Here is a 14,058-nt window from a genome sequence, read left to right on the forward strand (position 1 = left end):
TGATGCTTAACCTTCAGGTAGATATGACTTTGGTGAGAGTATACGACATGACTAGTTTAGGAAGCTGCTACTTAATATGGAAAGAATCCAAATTATTATGTCTTGTATCACCATGTATTAACCCAGAATCATACAAGTGAGGAGATAACACTAGTAATGATTTGGGACCCATCACTGCCAGTATCCCAACAAGAGCCTCCCAACTAATGTCTGTTGCGCTGTCCCTTATCATTTCAGTTAGGAACACCTCAGCACCTATCTCTCCAAAGGTTCTTTTTGATCCATTGGCCGTGACAACAGCACAATATGCTTTTAATTGCATATTTAAACTAGGAAAGAGACCACATCTGTGTCTCTTGTGAGTCACACAGACATTAGAAGAGGTTAATTAAGGTTAATTACCAGAGAACTCAGGGTGGAGTTAGGAACTAAACCTTCTATTTAAGGAGTAAAATAAAATATTTCATGGCTTTACTAGTAACTCTCACCCAGACTCAGCCACAATGTGCTGTGAGGGAAAGGTTAGATTGTTTTTGCCTTCTTGTGTTTGTGCATTGTAATTTGTGTTGCTTTATTGCCTTCTTCTGTTTTCTATATTGTGATTCATTTTCTTTACACTGCGCTCTACTTGTATTCTGCTTTTAATTGCATATTTAAACTAGGCAGGAGACCACAGCTGTGTCTCTTGTGATTCACACAGAAATTGAACTTTTCCCAACCCTGGTGCTGTTGTATTTTTAAACTCAACTGTCTTTCTAGTTTCCTGCCCCTTATGTTAATTTGACCACATATCTCATTCTCTCTTCTCTTTCATTGGCTATTGTTAGTAAGTACAACATTATCATTTTGTGAAATCAGTCCCCTTCAACTATTTAAATGTATGAGCCATCCCACTGTATTCCATAGAACTACAATACAAAGTGCCCACCCCTTCCAATCTATCTTGCTCTTTTAAAGTTAATGGATCTCCACTTAGATCACTAACAATTAACTTACCACGCTTTCATATCTAACTGCCTAGTGCACATTTGAGTTCTTATGATATTAACCCATTTTCCATCTAACCTTTAAAATCTGCAACATCTACTCCAAGACTACCAATTACTAGAGAGCCAACATTCGGCCTCTAAGTAGTCATCTTGGAATTAGTGCTTCTGTTTTTCTCCTAGTGACAGAAGGAGCATAGGAACATTATTTCTTGGAGACTACTGATCACCAGGAAGCCTAATAACTACTTCATAGGTGCTAGTTTGGAATTTGTGTTTATATTTTTTGCCAGGTGAGAGAAGGAGCAGAGTGCATAGATTCCTGTCTCTTTCTGGTTGAGAAGTGAGTGTCAGTGCTTGACCTTCTTGAGTGATCTGGATGCTATTCAAGTCGTCTACCAGTAAAAAGATTACAGCAAGCCTACAAACCCTTACATCTAGACTGTGACATTGCTTCTCATCTTGGGATTGATGCTACTGTTTTGCTTCTGGTGAAAGAAGAAGCAAATGAGCATTGCATCCTAGCAGAGTGAAGCTGCGGTGAGACCAACACTAGTAGTAGTCAGGCAGTAGCTATTCAGGTGACTCCCCTTTTTTCATCATTCTTGACAAGCTTAGTCTTTCTTTTCAGAAAGTACTGCTTCATTTGTTTCTAACTGCAGAATATCTGCCTAAATTCTTTATCCATAAATCATCAGGCTCTACTTATTAGTTTCCCCTCAAGTGTTTGCAATGGCCTGTATAGCTACAGACACTTTGAGTTGACATTTCAGCTGTAAAAGCACCAGTGAAATTTCATCAATACCTAGTTGCACACAGGACAACTAGTTTGCAGTGACAAGCACTGCCCCTAGAATTACAAACCAGATACTCCTGACATTACTTTATGTTCTCACTCCAAGTATCTAATCAATAAAAAAGGGTCTGTTGCTATGGATATAAACATTCCCACTATCTCTGTTGCCAGCTTGGTGGATATAGGCATCCTGGGGCAATGTAGAAAGTGCCTCGTGTTTACTGAGAACCAGTTAATTCTTAAACAAACTGATATAGTGTGTGAGAGATGTATTTACACAATGTCACTGGAGGCAAAGCTTGAGATAAAAGTACTCCTAATGTCAATAAGGTTGTCAGTAGTAAGCATGCAGCACCCATCACACACAATTTAAAGCAGACACATAGACCCACATATGCTAAGGCAATTAAATGTAACCTTCCTGAACCCCAAAGACTACTAGATGAATACATAACAAATGCCCTCAGTAATCCCAAATTCACTATTTCAAAACAACACCCACATCAACACATACAGCTACATCTCATGGAACTTCTTCTTCTAAATCAATAAGGCAATCCACCACAGAATCCAACATTCCAGTCATTGGAGACCCCATTGTGAGATACACTGATGTCCCTCTCACCAGGCTGAGTAAGGAGAAAGTCACGGTCAGTTGCATATCAGTGGCCAGGATCTGCCACATTATGCAGGCACTCAGGTCATTGACCCACAAGTACCAGTATGACTCAGTCACAGTCTATGTGGGAGTAAATGACCTGAGATGTACCTTCCTAGACTATGTGAAGAGAGACATCATGGAGCTCTCAGGATATGTGTCCCAGGCTGGTATAAGCCTAGCATTGAGCAGCATTTTACCTTCTCCAAGGATGATGCCACAATATGAACAAAAGATGACTGACCTTAATAATTGGCTTAGTTTCTGGTGTCATTCTAAGGGGGTGCAATATTTGTCAGCATGGAAGGAGATGGTCAACAGTGCTTTGCCAGGGATGGTCTGGACCTCTCCCCTCTAGGCTTTCAAATATTAACTGAATCATTCTCCTCCCCCATAGTGCCTTTTTTAGGCAATGCCAAACTGAAAGTACTTCTCATACAGCGAATCACAAACAAGAAAATCTAAAGGTGTTACTGCTAAATGCTAGGAGTTTAAACAAAAAATTCCACTCCTAGAAGCTCTCTTCACCCTAGAGAATGCTGATTTCTGTGCAGTCACTAAAACATGATAAAAAGCTCTGGAGAGCACACCGACAGTAAAAGGTTATAATATCTTCCACACATTTAGACCAGCTACTACACAGACAGGAACTAAAAGTGGAGATGTCTCTATTTGCATAAAAAATAACTATAACTCAAGCCTGGTCAAACAGGACAATGCACTTGACTTTCTCCACATTCAAATCACCATAGACAAAATCCAATAGCAATTCCTTGCAAGCTATAGGTCCTTCTCTGTGACCTAGGAAACCCATACCATGTATTTAAACAGGTATCCCTGAGAATATCGAAACCCAAGATCATTGAAGAGCACATTATTGAGAAGAAATTATGAAAACCCACTTCATCGACATACCATATCAATGAAGATCTTCGCAGGGTAAGTGACCTGTTGGCCATGAAGGTGAACTTTGCCCTTTTCCTAATTTTAGTGTGATCTCGGATTTGCTATATATCATTGGGGGGGGGGGGCACAGCCCCCACCTGGGTGGGTATAGAATGGCATGGGTTAGGTTTTATGAGTCGTTGACTGAGTGATTACTTATCCTGGGAAGGTCGTCGTTGATCCAGTGAGTCGATGAAGTGGGTTTTCATTTATTTTGATTCAGTGATGTGGTCTTCAATGATCTTGGGTTTCAACATTATGAAGTAGACCCATTTAAACTTATTGGGAACACTCACCATCCATCCCTATACCATATTAATAGACAACTAATTACCCCACTATTAACTGGGATTCACATATGACACCAAATGTACAGGCACAACGATTCCTGGATTTTGTAAAAAAAAACTTCCTGAACCAGATTGTCAGTACTCCAACAAGGGGTACAACCATACTGGATCTGTTACTCAATAATATGGGAGAGTGCTGTACAGCTCCTAGTGTAATGTCTTCTCTGGTAAGGTCAGACCATAAAATGGTTTCATTTGAAGTAAAAATAAAACCTGGAACCCCAGCTAACTCTGGAATATTCAGGAACTAAGGCTAACTTCCTACTATTAAGTGATAACCTGGCAAAATTTCAAGCCCTCATAAATCCTGAGAACACTGCTGCCTACATAGAACTGTTCACAGAAACCCTATACAAGCACGTTAATAGCTGCATAGAGGCTGCTGTACCCACCAGGAAGAAGTACTGAACTAACTCAAAAAACAAGCCACCCTGGTGGAATCACAGCATTAATAGGCTGCATAACTGAAGGAAGAAAATCATGGCGAAAGTTAGGAGGTGCAGCACCAAGCAGGATAAAAGCAAAGTCATCAAATTAAACAACTCAGAGGACAAATAAAGTCTACCAAAGCCAAAGTTGATGTAAACTTGGACTCCCAGGCCAAGGACAACCACAAGGCATTCTTTACCTATGTCTGCAACCTCAAAGGCAATATACAATTGTGTGCAGAGCTCATTGTAAATAGAGCCAACTATACTGACCTAGAAGATATAGCAAACCTACTGGCTGACAAATTCACTTCCAACTTTATCCCTCTCTTCCCAACAATTTTCCCTCAGGAAGTACCAAGAAATATAACTACTCCTGCTATCACTAGGGAAAAGGTCCTTAAAAAGGCCCAGGCAATACCCCGGGATGCCTTCTAAATAGCAAGAAACATGATCTATCAGGCCTTCTGGAATTGCTATTTAACTGCAGCCTCCTAACAGGCTTTGTGCCTCATGAATGGAGAACAGCAACAGTTATCCCTCTGCACAAAGGTGGGCCATCTACAGACCCTGGAAACTATAGACTCATAAGTCTTACTAGTCTCATATGCAAAGCTATGGAAAGAATTATCATGGAAATGATCAGTAATGACATAGGAAACCTCAAGACACTGGACCCAACCCAGTTTGGTTTCATCAAGAGCAGGTCATGCCTACTTAATCTGGTGGACTTCTTTGAGAAGATTACCAAAAAAATGTATGAGGGCAAAATGGTTCACACTGCCTATCTTGACCTGGTCACGGCATTTGACACAATCCCCCAGTCAGACATTATTAACAAACTTAAGGGGTTAAAATGTACCAATGGTCTTAAAATAAAATTATTTCACTTTTATTGCTTGAATAAAAACAAGAAAATACAACTGGTAAGTGCTTTTCTCCCACTTATGGAACTTCTTCAGACCAAGCTGTACTTACTCAAAACCTCAATAAATATATTTAATTAAAATCACATGACTTAACATTAATTAATAATTTAACCCTTTCCTTTTCAGCGCCACTTTGTAGTTTTCCCTTTCATTCATACCAGGAAAATGACATGCATTAAATTTTACCTGACAATAATATTCTTTCCAATTTAATTCATCTTCCACATCTAACCTTACATTATAGTTTAACACGTGATCTATTACAGAAAACCTAAAATAAACCTTATTTGTTTCCATAATATGTTTTTGTATTACATGCTTAGCTAAGCCATTATTGGCTTCTTTAATATATACAGTCCTTAGATGTTCATACATTCTTTTATAAAATTTTCTACATGTTCTGCCATTATAAAACACAGAACAAAGCCCACATAAGGCAACATAAACTACAAGTTTAGATTTACAATTATATTCATGTAGTAACTTAATATTATCATTTCTTGCTGTTATCCTTGCTTTGTTCCCATTAAGAACAGATTGACAAAGCTTACAACTACCACATCTTAACATCCTTCTACTGTTCTCTAATTGTTTATTAATTAAATTATTTTTATAAAAATATTCTTTTAAATTCCTTCCCCTTCTGGAAACAAATACTGAATTATCTCCAATAATGTCCCTTATATTCACAAAATTAGTAAGAAATCTTCAGTTATTTCTAACTATCTACTTAATACTGGCTTCATCTACTGAATTTTGTAATACAAAAGCTAATGCATAGTCTTTTGATTTCTTCTCATCCAAGGCTGAACTTATGTTATTTAGGATACCAACTTCCTTTATATTTTTAACTTCTTGTATTATATTACTTGGGTATCCCCTATTCTAAAATCTTTTTTTTTCATCAATTCACATTTTACATTAAAAATAACTTAAGAGGTTAGGCACATACCCTTATGTCACCTGGTGGATAGCCAGTTGGCTCACAAACAGGACCCAGGAAGTTAGAACTGGGGAGTCCACCTATACAAAGAGGCCAGTCAAAGGCAGAGTCCCTCAGGGATTGGTCCTGGGCCCACAACATTTTGGTATTTACTTCTCTGCAGTCGAGGCCAATGTCAATAGCTTCTAGTTGACTAAATTTGCAGTTGATTGCAAATTATGAGCTGTTATTGAATCACCCACAGACACAAATGTTCTTTAGGAAGGGCTGACACAAACAAAAAAACTGGTGCCAGAGCCATTGACTAAAACTAAATGCCAAGAAATGCATAATAGTATCCTTTGAGAAGTCATTCACCCCTGGTAACTATCATATTGACAGCACACCCATAATAGCTGACCCAGTAGTCAGGGACTTGGGGACACACAGACAGTAATCTAGCCTTTGAGCATCATGTGTCTACAGTAGTGTGGAAATCATTCTATGTTGTGCCACTGATATATAAAGGTATGGCATCTATGTCCAAGGAAGTCATTGTTACACTGTATTCAGCATTCATCAGACCTATCATTGAGTACAATGTCCCCTTTGGTATGTACCTAACCAGGCATATTTAACAGCTGGAACATCCACAGAGGTTCCCCTTTAAAAAATACAGGGTTGTGAGTAACAGGTCCTATGCAGACTGCCTGTCTGCCTCAAGTTCCTATCCCTGTAGTCTGTCTCCTACAGGCTGTTGAGGCGAGATCTATGCCTGGCATACAAGGCATTGCCAGACCCCACTCTGATGGACCTTCTGCATATCTGAAGAAGCAAATAGCACCAGAATTACCCATTCTAATGACTTTAACCATGCCTGTGATATAAACAGGCCCTGCTGAAGAGACAGGTATATATCCCAGAGACTTCTCCTCCTCTGGAACAGGCTTCCCATCCATATGAAGTAGAGCTCCTCCCTATCCCAATTCAAGTGTAACTTGGAGAATTGGATGCAGAACATGAAATTCATTCCAGGTTTGGCACCTGTGTCTCTAATGGACACAGGCAGCCTGTAAATGGTTCATCTCCCAGGTCCCCGCTTGTAAATGTTTCAACTCCCAAGCCCCTGCTTACACTTACCAAGGGTACCAGAATTTGTCAGAGATTTGGGATGCATGGCTAGGTTTAAGACGGCCCTTGTGTTGTTAGCCAAGAAAACACCTATGATCCTATGAACCTATTTACTCATTTCATCCAAATGTCTGTGCTTTCTGGTTTATATTTGATACAGCATTACATTAAAGAAGATTTTGGGTTACATTCTCCTGTGAAATGCTACACTGGTTACATTTGTTTTCATACCTCAGCCTCAGTAAGAAGCTGAGATCCCTCATAAAATCCTCAAAAGCTAGTTACGAAAATAAAATTGCCAAAGATTCCAAAGACAACCACAAGGCATTCTATAGTTATGTCAAGAATCTAAATGGCAATGCTCTGATCTGCTCTGAGCTACAACAAAATGGCATTAAATATACTGAACCCAAGGATATTGCCAATATCCTGGCAGATCGATTTAGTGCCAACTTCACCCCCCTCTCACCCCTTAAAGGGCCCATTTCAATACCAAAAGATTGCCAAATTCCGATAATCACGGCCACACAGGTAGAAACTGCACTCTCCAAAGCTAAGAATACAGCATCCATGGGACCAGATGACATCCCAGGCTGTGTACTACATGAACTACAAAATGAACTGGCACCTCACCTAAGTGTCATGTTTAATCATAGCCTCACCTCAGGCTTCATGCCCACTGAGTGGCACACAGCTACAGTTATCCCGCTCCACAAGGGAGGATCCGCCTTGGATCCCGGGAACTACCGTCCCATCAGTCTGACAAGCCTGATCTGCAAGGGCATGGAATGTATTATCATGGAACTTATAAACAAAGATATTGGCAACCTTCAAACACTGGACCCCACCCAGTTTGGGTTTGTGAATGGCTGATCTTGTCTCCTGAATATGATTGACTTCTTCGAATCAGTCTCCAGAGCTGTGGATGAGGGTAAGGCGGTCCACACAGCCTATATGGACCTCGCCAAGGCCTTTGACACCATCCCCCACTATGGAATCATAGATAAACTTACTAAGCTGGGCATAAATCCCTACGTCACTTGATGGGTTGCCAACTGGCTTACTGACAGAACCCAGACTGTAAAAGTAGCCGACTCCAAATCCAGCTCCAGACAAGTAACAAGTGGAGTACCTCAGGGTTCAGTCCTGGGACCACTCATGTTTGGCATCTACTTCTATGAAGTACAGGCCAACACTAAGGGACTCTGGCTAACAAAGTTTGCAGATGAGTGCAAACTGGGAGCCATTACTGAATCACCAAATGATATGGATATTCTACAAAAGGGCCTTACAGAAACAGATGCCTGGTACCAGAGCCATAGGCTCAAGCTTAATGCCAAGAAATGTATAGTTATCCCCTTTGGAAAAAAACATGTACCCATGAATTACCACATAGGTGGCAGGACACTAAACATCGAAAGTGTGATGAGAGACTTAGGGACACAGGTGGACAGTGGTCTCAATTTCGATAACCACATTGCCACAACAGTCAGGAAATCCTTCTATGTGGTACACCTCATCACTAAGGGCTTTTCATCCAGAAAAAAGGAGGTCATTGTCCCACTGTACTCATCCCCCATTAGACCCATTATAGAGTATAATGCCCCGTTTGGTATGTACCTCACAAGACATCTGCAACAGCTGAAAAGGCCACAGAAATACCTCACTAAAAGAATCACAGGCCTAAAGCAGATGCTATATGCTGACCGTCTAAAAAAACTCCAGCTATACTCTGTGGCATATCGTCTACTCAGAGACGATCTCTGCTTAACATACAAGGCCATGTCTAACCCTGAGCTGTTGGACATGCTCCACTTAAAGAAATCCCAATCCCTCAGAGCCACACGCTCCAGGGATCTAAACCTTGTCATCACAATGAACAAAACATGCTGGAGGCACCTCAAAAAAAAACAAATGAAAAATAAAAAATATGTTTTTAATTTCTGGATGTATTCATTCAGGTAAGGTGCCTTTTATTTTATTGAGGTTGTGCTTTGTAATTTACAATGTGTGTGTATGGTGCTTTACTGGAGTTTGTGTATGGTGCTTACTGGAGTTGTGTATGGTGCTTTACTTGAGTGTGTGTGTGTGTGTGTGTGTGTGTGAAAATGCCCCAGCTTATGGTGGTGTGGGAATGCCTCAGGCTTGAACCCTGTACCCTGTATGCAGGTGTTAAAGACTTGACCCACCACCAAAAATTCATTTTACCTCATATTCGATCTGATCTGTTCCTCATAATATCTGTGGTTTGTGAATGTTGCAATGCTTGATATTTGATGGCGTAGTAGTAGCATTGTTGCCTCACAGCTGCAGGTTCTGTATCTTCTCCTTGTGTTTGTGTGGGTTTGCTTTTGTGCCTCCCATGTTACAAAGACATGTCTGCATTATTTCTTCCTGGGCCTCTGCTGAAAATTGTTTATTTGTTCCAAGTCAGACTGTCCTGATTAAAAAATGTTAAATAAAATTGATAGGCATTTGAATTTCAGACTTAAGGGTTTCTGAATGTTTAATTCCTTGATGGTGCAGTGGTAGTATTGTTGCCTCACAGCTATAGGTTTTCTGGTTTGATTCTTGGTTGGGGTGGAGTCTGCATCTCCTCCATGTGTTTGTGTGGATTTGCTCTGGTGCCCTGCCATTTTACAAAGACGTGTCTGCAGTTTTAATCCCCTGCGAAAATTGGTTTTGTTCTGTCCAAAATTGACAGGCATTTGAATTTCAGACTTCAGGTTTCTGAATGTTTAATTCCTTGTATAATTGATGGTGCAGTGATAGTATTGTTACCTCACAACTATAGGTTTTCTGGTTTGATTCTTGGTTGGGGTGGCTTCTGTCTGCATCTCCTCCCTGTATTTGTGTGGATTTGCTCTGGTGCCCTGCCATTTTCAGTATTAATCCCTGCATCTCTGCTGAAAATTGTTTTTGTTCTGTCCGCAGTAAAATTGACAGGCATTTGAATTTCAGACTTCAGGTTTCTGAATGTTTAAATCCTTGCAGATTTGATGGTGCAGTGGTAGTATTGTTGCCTCACAGCTATAGGTTTTCTGGTTTGATTCTTCCTGCCATTTTACAAAGATGTGTCTGCAGTTTTAATCCCTGCCTCTGCTGAAAATTGTTTTGTTCTGTCCGCAGTAAAATTGACAGGCATTTGAATTTCAGACTTCAGGTTTCTGAATGTTTAATTCCTTGTATAATTGATGGTGCAGTGATAGTACCTCACAACTATAGGTTTTCTGGTTTGATTCTTGGTTGGGGTGGCTTCTGTCTGCATCTCCTGTATTTGTGTGGATTTGCTCTGGTGCCCTGCCATTTTACAAAGACGTGTCTGCAGTATTAATCCCTGCATCTCTGCTGAAAATTGTTTTTGTTCTGTCCGTAAAATTGACAGGCATTTGAATTTCAGACTTCAGGTTTCTGAATGTTTAATTCTTTGATTTGATGGTGCAGTGGTAGTATTGTTGCCTCACAGCTATAGGTTTTCTGGTTTGATTCTTGGTTGGGGTGGCTTCTGTGTGAGTCTGCATCTCCCTCTGTGTTTGTGTGGATTTGCTCTGATGCCCTGCCATTTTACAAAGACGTGTCTGCAGTATTAATCTCTGCTGAAAATTGTTTTGTTCTGTCCAGTAAAATTGACCGGGCATTTGAATTTCAAACTTCATGTTCTTCAGAATACATAGTAGCACAACCTTTTTTCTAGCAATTTTCTAAGTTTATAAGATGAATATTTTAAATTTGTCCCTACTTTTGGGACTGTATTCCCCATTATTGGCTTCTTTTGTGCTAAGGTTGACAGCTATGGCAAGAACTGAATTCACTAAATATGGACTGTAGAATTGTGCATATTTACTGATAAAGGTGCACTGTAGAATTGTGCATATTTACTGATAATGGTGGACTGTAGAATTGTGCATATTTACTAATAATGGTGGACTGTGGAATTGTGCATATTTACTAATAATGGTGGACTGTAGAATTGTGTATATTTACTAATAATGGTGGACTGTGGAAGTCTGAGTAGACTTTTTATGATAAATGTTCTCAACTGGGCAGTTTTGCCATTATGGGTGCATATGTTTTGTTTCATTGCTTACTGGAAAAATGTTCAAAACAAATTTAAAACACCCTCTAACAAGTGTACTGTATTGTACAAGGAATATAATTTTAGTACAATGAGGAAGGTGTATCAAAGAGCACATGTATGTTTCATATGCAAGGGCCTATGATTCAAAACAGCCCAAAATTAATCTTTATCTGCCACTGGCAAAATGTATTTTCTTTGAATGTGGGTTTCAATGCTGTTTCAATGAATGTGAGTTTCAAGGGCAGAGACGTTTTAATGCTAAGTTTTCATTGTGAGACTGCATTGCTTTGTTTAACAGATGACTTAATGTTTGTGCTGTAAAATACAAAATAAAACTTTCAAATGAAGTCCAATCATTGAAGTAAAGCAGTATGCACATTAGTGTTTATGGTAAATGGGTGAAATAGCCAAGTAATGGTTAATTGGAATGGCTGCAGAGGCTCCAGTTCAACCATTATTTTGTCAGTGGGGGGGAGGGCAGCAAACTCAGACAGGCCCAGCTGAACTATACCTCCCAACTGTCCAGATTTTCAAAGAATGAATAGATTTTGCTTCTTATTTTTGGTTTGTTGTTCATAAAATTTGTAGTTTTTAATTCCTAAATGATTTGCCAGAAGTCACTAAATAATAAGTTTCAGACTTCATAACCTTCATAAAAATGCATGTTAAAGTAAGAGCCGTTCTATCAACTGTCTCAATTTATACAAGAGCAATTTTTAGTACTGTTTATATTTGGCCTTGTTCAGATTTACTGCATTAACAGGTTGAGAGGTACATGCAAATAAATTGCTTTATAGAATTAGGCATAGCCAACCTCTCAACAGTCCCCAATTTTTGGCTCAAATGTTGCAGCAATTTTGAAGAAAACATGGAGGGTTTACAATTAAGAAATAACTGTAATAATCAAAGTTATAGATTACTTGAAATGCATGTAGATTCTTTTTATTTGTCAGCTGCTCAAGGTAGCAGTACTAATATTAAAGTGTCCTCTTTGACAGGTAGAAGCTGTATTGTGTGTCTATTTTATATTTTTGCATCACATTTTGGTCCATTTTTCATAAAATTGTGTTTTTGGCAAATTAGTGACAACTCACTAAAGACTGAAGTTAGAAAATGACAGACATTTGAGTTTCAGATTTTATACCCTTCAGAAAATTCATACTAATGCAAGACCTATTCTATTATCTTTCTAAGTTTATTAGAGCAATATTTAAAAATTGTCCTTATTGTTGTGCCTTTGTCCCACTTCTGTGTATGGCTTTGTCCAGATTTCTTGCTCTTGAAGTTGAGAGGTATGACAAATGTGTCAGGGCCATCACAGTCAGCCAGAGAGATTTCAAATTGTGACATGCTTGTTGCACCCCATGTAGTGACTCTGGATGTGTCCAAGCAAGGCAAGGAGTAGTTGTATCTACCTTGGATGGGAGGACACACTGCATAAGTACTACAGTGGCTTTTCATCTGTCCTTGATTTTGCAGAATGGTCTGGTTTCTGTCATATTTTGTACTGTTGATTTATGCTTATTACTCAAAGTGCCTGTTGCTCTGTGTTTAAGTAGCAATGCTTTAATGACCATAAGGTTGTCTGACATAGATGCAAGTAAGCTTTAATAAGCATACTGTTAAAATTGCCAACATTGAAAGCCTTTCTGTTGTTGCCATGCAGAGAATACTTGACTAGATAATGTATAAGCCTTGGGTATTAAAGGACAGGATTCCATTATTTTAAAAGCTCATTACACTTGTTGGAGACTTCCAGTCATCTCTACAGGCTTTACCCGTAAACTAAACAGAATGCCAATCATGTGTGGTCCATAACCTGTACAGTAATCCTTTAAGCAATGTATCTTGAGCTTGTTTCTTGTTTGCTTTTCATTTTTACTTTTATCATGTTTTCCCCATGAAACAAGTTGTTAGGCAGCAGGTCTTTTTTGGATAAGAAACATTTTTACAAGTGGGGCATCACATAGATTTCTACTTTCAGCAAGTTGCTTGGTACTTTAATAAAGCTGAATATATTATAATTAGAACTGCAGTGCAAGGAGAAGTGGTTTGAGTTGAGTGCTTCTGGTTTTCTTATACTTGATTTTGACTGGCATTCCAGTAATGTATTTAAAAAGTAATTTATTTTTTCATGCCTCACAACCTTTTGTTTCCATCTAGATATTAAGTAAGCTGTCATGCAGCCAATGCATTGAAATATTTTTATTATTCTACACTTATTTTTGTCTTGATTGGACTTTCATAATGATGGTTTGCCACCCAGGGCAGCGATTTAAATAAAAGTTAGTTTTGTGGTTTTGTGCATAGCTCCTCCCTTTATGGTTGACCACACCCCTTCCTGCAGCCCCCCTGTGATTTGAAGTCACCAGCCGCCACTGGCTGGAGGGATAGGTTCCTGACCCAGAGACTGCCCATACTCTGGAATAGACTGCCCATACATGTCAAGCAGAGCGCCTCCTTGGCCCTCTTCAAAAGGAACCTTGATGATTGGATGGGAGATAGGAAATTCACCCTGGGGATCATGTCAGTTGCCCTGCTAGACAGGGGTTCATTGAAGTAAATATTGTGGGAAGAAATATCCAGGGAATTGTTATGGCTAGGCTTGTATAGGCCCTAGGGCTGATAGCCTAGTACCAACCTATGAACCTATGAACCTATACATTGCATAACTGAAGTGAGTATTTGGTCTTGGGGATTTTTTTCATAACTTAGTTGCTTAGATTGTGCTATTTTTAATTTACTGAACTTCACAGTTTTCACAAAAGTCATTATTTACTTTATTTGTACTTACTCTAGTACTTGCTGCAGTGACTTAACCTTCACTAGGATGAT

Source organism: Protopterus annectens, chromosome 9.part0, assembly GCF_019279795.1.
Source record: "Protopterus annectens isolate FY-2018-M chromosome 9.part0, PAN1.0, whole genome shotgun sequence".
Lineage (NCBI taxonomy): Eukaryota > Metazoa > Chordata > Ceratodontiformes > Protopteridae > Protopterus > Protopterus annectens.